Source organism: Pavona decussata, unplaced genomic scaffold, assembly GCF_977016875.1.
Source record: "Pavona decussata unplaced genomic scaffold, jaPavDecu1.1 SCAFFOLD_100, whole genome shotgun sequence".
Taxonomy (NCBI): Eukaryota; Metazoa; Cnidaria; class Anthozoa; order Scleractinia; family Agariciidae; genus Pavona; species Pavona decussata.
This window is the reverse complement of record NW_028145515.1, coordinates 2640871-2647663: the sequence shown is the minus strand read 5'-3', so window position 1 is coordinate 2647663 and position 6793 is coordinate 2640871. Positions and strand designations below refer to the sequence as shown.

Genomic DNA, 6793 nt, shown 5'->3' with positions numbered 1-6793 from the left:
ATAAGGTATAATACGCGCTATTTTGAAGAAATTCTATAAAGGACTACGATAAAACTGATCCTACTGAAATTGGAACACTTTGTTGACAAACTGAGTGGTATTGGCCGACCAATTCAGACAACAGAAGCCCTTTGTCTATGGATGACGTCACATTTGAGCGTGGCCGAGGAAGACTGGAGACGAGGATGGAACTGAATGTCAATGATTAGAGGAAATTTATTCGACTGCTTGATCTTCGAGATGTTTTTTATTCGCGACCTAAAGCCGACACTGAACAAACAATGCAACTCGATCCCTGCAAAGTTATTTGTTTAATTATTTCACTTTTAAATACCTTTTATTGTTTTTAGCGTTCCTCTTTTATCATTCACGCTATCATTTTCTTGTATTGTTTCGATGTAGATATCTTGGAGCTTTTAGTCAGTATCTCATTAGTCCTTTCACAATTGTATATAAGCACATTTAACTTTTTACCTTGAACTTGAAAATGACCGTTGGACAGTCGAAACGTCGTTCTTTTTAACGTTAACTTTTATAGTTAAATTTGGAAAGAGGAATAAAATTTTGTTCTGTTTATTCTGCGCCAAGAAGCAGAATGATTAGAGCGATATTCTAACTATTCTAGAACGAGAAGATCTGAGAAAAGATAATGATAAAATGTGTCACAATGCCTTTCAAGAATTCTAGTTTCAGAATTGCTCCCCCGCAGTAAACGTGGGACGTAATGGAGTTGGTCAGCGGTGATTTCATAATTATAAAAACGTTGGAGTCGGCACAGTAAAAATTGTGTGGCGTTTCAAAAACAAATAAATTCAACGGTCTGCAATACATGCTTTGCAAAACAAATTTTATGTTACGTTTATTTTTGGTCTCCTTTGGAGTTATATAATGGACTTAATCAGTCTCGTATTCTTGAGTTTATAATTGAACTGAATTGAAGTTACTCGCAAAATTGTCCCCAGAAATGCACCATGGAATCAAGTCACAACTCTCCAGTAAACTGTAGCTGAAAATATTCATCTTTTTCTTTAAACTTTCTGTTGAAACTGAGACAGCAATAAGACATTTCAGAAACGAAAACACCATTAATTGTCACTATGAAAGGCCTGTCACGCAATCAGTCGACTCCATCGCCTGATGAAGCCGAGCAGTGTCGCGATCGAAACGTCACGATCCACATCTATGTGACTCAATCGTGAGACAAACGATTAAACTCAGATATCAAGCATAAGTTATTTTTTACGTACTTCATACGCACTTTAAGTGCACGAACAAATCGTAAGAGTAAGAAATGGTTTATTGCGAAACAAATGATAAATTTTGAGGGAATTCAGACGGTTTTCAATTCTGCAGTTTTGGAGATATTGAAAAATCCAAGATGGCGAGGTACAGTGCCGAACAAATGACGCAATTCTCACGTAAGTAAGTAATCTTTATTTACAACACTCATCAGAACTGAGACACACGTTGTTTACAATTTATTTTGAGCACACAGGTCTGTAAGTGATCCCATCTCCATACACATTGCCGTGGGAGAACTGTTTTGCGGTTCCCAACCAACAGCTACCACCTGCCTACGGTGGAGCTGGCGCTTAAAGGAGTGCTATGCACTCGCCTTGGCAGTAAAGGGTCACTGATACGCGGGTTTACTCCCGCTCCTTGACCCGACGGCTTTGCCATGCTGATGAGCCCCAATAAGGGCGAAACAGCTGTCCATGGCTGCCACTGCCCGGGTGATATGGTTGTGCGCATGCGCACGGTATTGGCAATACCACGGGGATGGTACGTGTGTCTCAGTGCTGATGAGTGTTGTTTTTAACCTTTATTTAGCTCGTTGCATGATGAGCAACCAATAGGCTCGTTACAGAAATGTATGTGCATAATATATAAAAACCAATCTAGAAACTAATTAGGAAGATAGAACAAAATTAAATCAACACAAATTGAGTTAAACAAATATAAGGATATACGATATGGATAATTCGCGTCAGCAACTCAAAATAAGAACGGATTCTGTTTCTTAGTTTAGATTATGTTCAGCTAACATTCATACCTCAATAGTGCACGCTGAGCCCTTTTTCATTCTTAATTTCTGGTTATTACATTTACACTTTATGTTATCAATATTGTGATCTTAGTACTATGATTGTAATTTAGTTAGGATTACTATTATTACAAATTTAGGGAATAAACTAATAAATTGTGTTGTGACATTAATTACCAACCATAGGCATAGCCAATACTCAAAGTTAAACGTTGCCACAAAACAAAGAGGAAAAACATAGGACATTGACGCAAGCGCACAGCCAAATTACCCGTGAAGTGGCAATCATGGACAGCTGTTTCGTCCTTGCTAGGACTCAACAGCAGGGATCTTACATAGCGCTAGGCAATGGACGAAACTCGACAATCAACGTTTATTCTTTCCTGTATTTAATGGCTTGTTACTGAAGATGTTTCTTCCCTCGACTTTTTCCATCTTCCCTCTGTTGAAATGTAACAGTCTTTTGACTTGTTTCTTGATGTCAGGTTTAAACAGAGCATACGCAAGCGGGTTGATGGCGGAGTTCGTGAGAAAAAGGAGGCAAAGAACATAGTCATTGTCAATTGTCTTTCGGAAAGAACTTAAATATGAACGAAGATCTAAGTAAGAATCTGCCGTGTAACAGATTATCATGAATAATACTACAACACCAATGAACCTCGCGGACGAAATATCAGATTCATCTTTTTGTTTCTTGTCAGAAATCGGGTAATTGAACTTAAGCTGTCCCGCAATAGATGCCATTTTTTTGGAGTGCTTGCGAGCGATGACAAATATTTGTATTGTGGCAAGAAGCAGAGATACACACGGAGTTATTTGAAACACGAATACTCGAGTTATTTTAAACGTGTTTACTATGTTTTCGGGAACTGCGTTTGTAAGTATTAATGGCCTCAGCTCCCACGAGTCTCCTGTAGCTCAGTGGTAGAGCATCCGAACTAGTAATCGGAAGGTCTTAGGTTCGACTCCTGATAGGAGCACTCGGATTTCTTTTTTCCGGGTATGCCTGCGTCACTTTCTAGAATAATCATCATTCTCATTCATTCACCAGGCTGGAAATATACCATCACATTTCTTTCATATACCACACGTTCGACATTCAAATCCTAGCAGTATGCAGGATGTTTGTCCCATGAACCTAGTTTAATGGCCTCAGCTCCCACGAGTCTCCTGTAGCTCAGTGGTAGAGCATCCGAACTAGTAATCGGAAGGTCTTAGGTTCGACTCCTGATAGGAGCACTCGGATTTCTTTTTTCCGGGTATGCCTGCGTCACTTTCTAGAATAATCATCATTCTCAAAGTAAAACACTGTTGGAAACAGCCAGCTGAGAATCACCATGGTAACTACGCATCTTGACGTCATGAAAGAGGTATACTTGAAAGGCATCACTATGGCAACGTAACGGTCAGCAGTCATGACGCACACGTTTGTCAACGATGCAAATGCAAAGTAAGGGGCGAAAATTTGTCGGAGTTGTTTATCACACGACAGATGAAATTCGCAGGTAAAATACGTCGGAAAGTAGGTTAAACCAAAGCATAAATCAGCGACAGCCAAAGACACGATAAAAACGTTGACCTGTGTTCGGAGACGCCGAGTCGTTGCAATAAGACAAATCACCGTTGAGTTTCCTGAAATTGCTGCAACGGTTAGAAACCAACCTGGTACCCAGACCTAAGGAAAATTATAGGCAAAAGCTGGTGTATCTATTGAAGGCATTCTTGGTATTTTAGATGCTGTTGTTCCGATATATCGAGGATCGAAGTAATTCCACTCGTAACTTCACTAGCTTTCAGTTTCAGAACTCTTGCAGAAGCATCAAATCCTAGCTCCTTACATATCCTTTTCAGTGCATTGACGTTGGCTTCCGATTAAAGGCCGCCTAAATCAGTCTTTAGGACCTTCATTCGCCTTTACAAATAATATGTTCTTTTTATCAAAGTACGAAGCCGTCTTTTGGTTTGCTAAAACTCTATTTATTTTCAAGGTGGCTCAGATCAAAAATTAAGAGTTGATTGGCTACGAAAATAGACACAAAACAGAAGAAACTTGGATTGATTGACAGATATCAAATTAGGGCTTTCTCTTTTGGTTTAATTATTCGCGCTCTGCTTCCCTTTCCAAAGCTGAACGTGCTCCATCAAGGGATATTACACAATGAATGATTTATGCCAGTTTCAGTTTCAGTTTATTTACACTTGGATATAGTATTTACATTGAATATAGGAACATAGGAAAAAAATAACAAATAAAAGGGGAAAAGAAAGAAGTTAATGGCTTTAGTAGAAGTGTACGGTGGTCAGGGGAGCTTAGCTTTCAAGCTAACCACAGGTATATTATAAATAGAAATGCTAATAATAGTATGTCTTTTAATATCGACATGGAATCGACGTTCTAACAGTGACGTACGTACTTAATCCGTTTCAAATAATATCCTGTCCAGCGTGGTTTTATTTAGCGATTTAATTGCTAAAATCATCTGTCACAGAACAAAAGATGAAAAACAAAAAATAGTTATTTCTTATAAAGACGTCAGTAGCTAGCTGTAACGATAACTCGCCATGAATTTCTTGTAGCCTGTTGTTAGTAGTATTTTCCGAAAGCGACATTGAAGTTTCGCCATGCAACATTGGAGTTTTACAATGGGTAGGACCAAATGCAATGGCCGAGACACTGACAAAAAAAATGGGACACTGACTTGGGTTCCAGCAGGTGCTATTTCATACTAACCAACGTTTTCCATTTTAAGGCAGTCATTTGTCATTAAAGCTGTCACAAAGGGAACAAGCTGTACTTATATGGGCACAAACCAATGTGACGGCGAGTGAGGGGCACGTAACAAGGATGTTTGGGAAAGATAATTCAAATTTCAAGATCGTTTGGGAACTTGTATTTATAAGGGACACACACTCGCCGTGTGCATTGATTTGCGCCCCCATAAGTACAGCGGTTCCCTTTATGATCCAATTTTTGCTGAAGTTTGGCTCCAAGACCCACTTATTGCGTTGACAATGTAGACACTTAAAAACACACAGACGATTGATCAGCTTATTTATTCAATGTTGTCAAAAACGTAGCGTACGAGCAACAGTCAGCCCACACTGCCGAGACCTTTACACGGGATGTCTAGAACTGCTTCTCCTCCCAAATGCAGTGGAAGTCCACTACATGATTAACCCTAGTGGTATGTCGCCGATACCTTTTCATGAACCAATACCTTTTTGTTGAAATTTGGAATTGATCGGTGCATTATTGTAAAAAAAAAAAGGTTATAAAAAGCGAGCGGGAAGAAAAATCACCAAGGTCTACCAAATCACTGATGTGGTTTGGCTCTAGGATAGGAAAGGTTTTTCAAGCTGATGCACCGACCAATACGTAGCACTTACTTTACAGAAGAAAATTGCTAAAATTTAATAATTTGAAATAAAAACTATTGGTGGGCACATTCTTGAGGCGTTGTTTCTTATACTAAGGAAGTTGGTTCAACTTCAGCGGTCCTTTCTTTTGAGTCTGTTGATGAAGTCATAAATTGTGACCATTCAAATAAAAGCTACTGAGCAGTACTTTCCTGTGGTGCTGTTTATTATACTCTACAAGGTGGTTCTAATATGTTTTTGTTGAGACGGTGAATAAAAGCCTAAGGTGTGACCATTCAAATGAAAGCTACTGAGCAGGACTTTCCTGCGCTGTTTATTATACTGTACAAGGTGGTTCGAATAAGTTTTTGAGTCTGTGAATTAAATCCTAAAGTGTGACTATTCAAATGAAAGCTCTTGGGCTGTACTTTCCTGTGGTGCTGTTTGTTATGCTGTACAAGGTGGTACTAACTTTTGAGTCCGTAAATAAAATCCTAAATTGTGACCATTCAAATGAAAGTTACTGAACAATACTTTCCTGTGGTGCTGTCTATTATGCTGTACAAGGTGGTACTAGCTTGTGAGTCTGTGAATGAAATCCTAAAGTGTGACTACGTATTCAAATGAAAGCTATTGGGCTGTACTTTCCTGTGGTGCTGTTTGTTATGCTGTGTAAGGTGTTTCTAACTTTTGAGTCTGTAAATAAAATCCTAAATTTTGACCATTCAAATGAAAGCTACTGAGCAGTACTTTCCTGTGGTTCTGTTTATTATGCTGTACAAGGTGGTTCTAACTTTTGAGTCTGTGGATGTAATCCTAAAGTGTGACTATTCAAGTGAAAGCTACTGAGCAGTACTTTCCTGTGGCGCTGTTTGTTATGCTGTACAAGGCGGTTCTAATTTTTAAGTCTGTGAATGAAATCCTAAAGTGTGACTATTCAAGTGAAAGCTACTGAGCAGTACTTTCCTGTGGTGATGTTTATTATGCTGTACAAGGTGGTTCTAATAAGCTATGAATAAAATCCTAAAGTGTGAATTTTCAAATTAAAGCTACTGAGCAGTGTTTTCCTGTGGTGCTGTTTATGATGCTGTACAAGGCGGTTCTATTAAAAGTTCTTTTTAAGTCTATGAATGAAATCCTAAAGTGTGACCATTCAAATGAAAGATACTGAGCAGTACTTTCCTGTGGTGATGTTTATTATGCTACAGAAGGTGCTTTCTTTTCCTCTGTCAATGAAATGCTAGAGTCTGAGTCAACCTTTCAAATGGAAGCTGTTGGAGAGTATTCAACTTAGGGTGGTTCTTACTGTCGAGTCTGCGGACAATATCCTCGAACAAGTGCGACCATTAAAATGAAAGGTTTTGAAAATTACTTCTCAGTGAGGATTTTTGC

The 6793-nt window shown here is 38.8% G+C and overlaps 1 pseudogene; it reads right to left on the bottom strand.

Moving 5' to 3' along the window:
• Nucleotides 1-1836: 1836 nt before the first annotated feature.
• On the bottom strand, nt 1837-3764 carry LOC146472333 (trace amine-associated receptor 8a-like; annotated as a pseudogene).
• Between the last annotated feature and the right edge of the window lie 3029 nt (nt 3765-6793).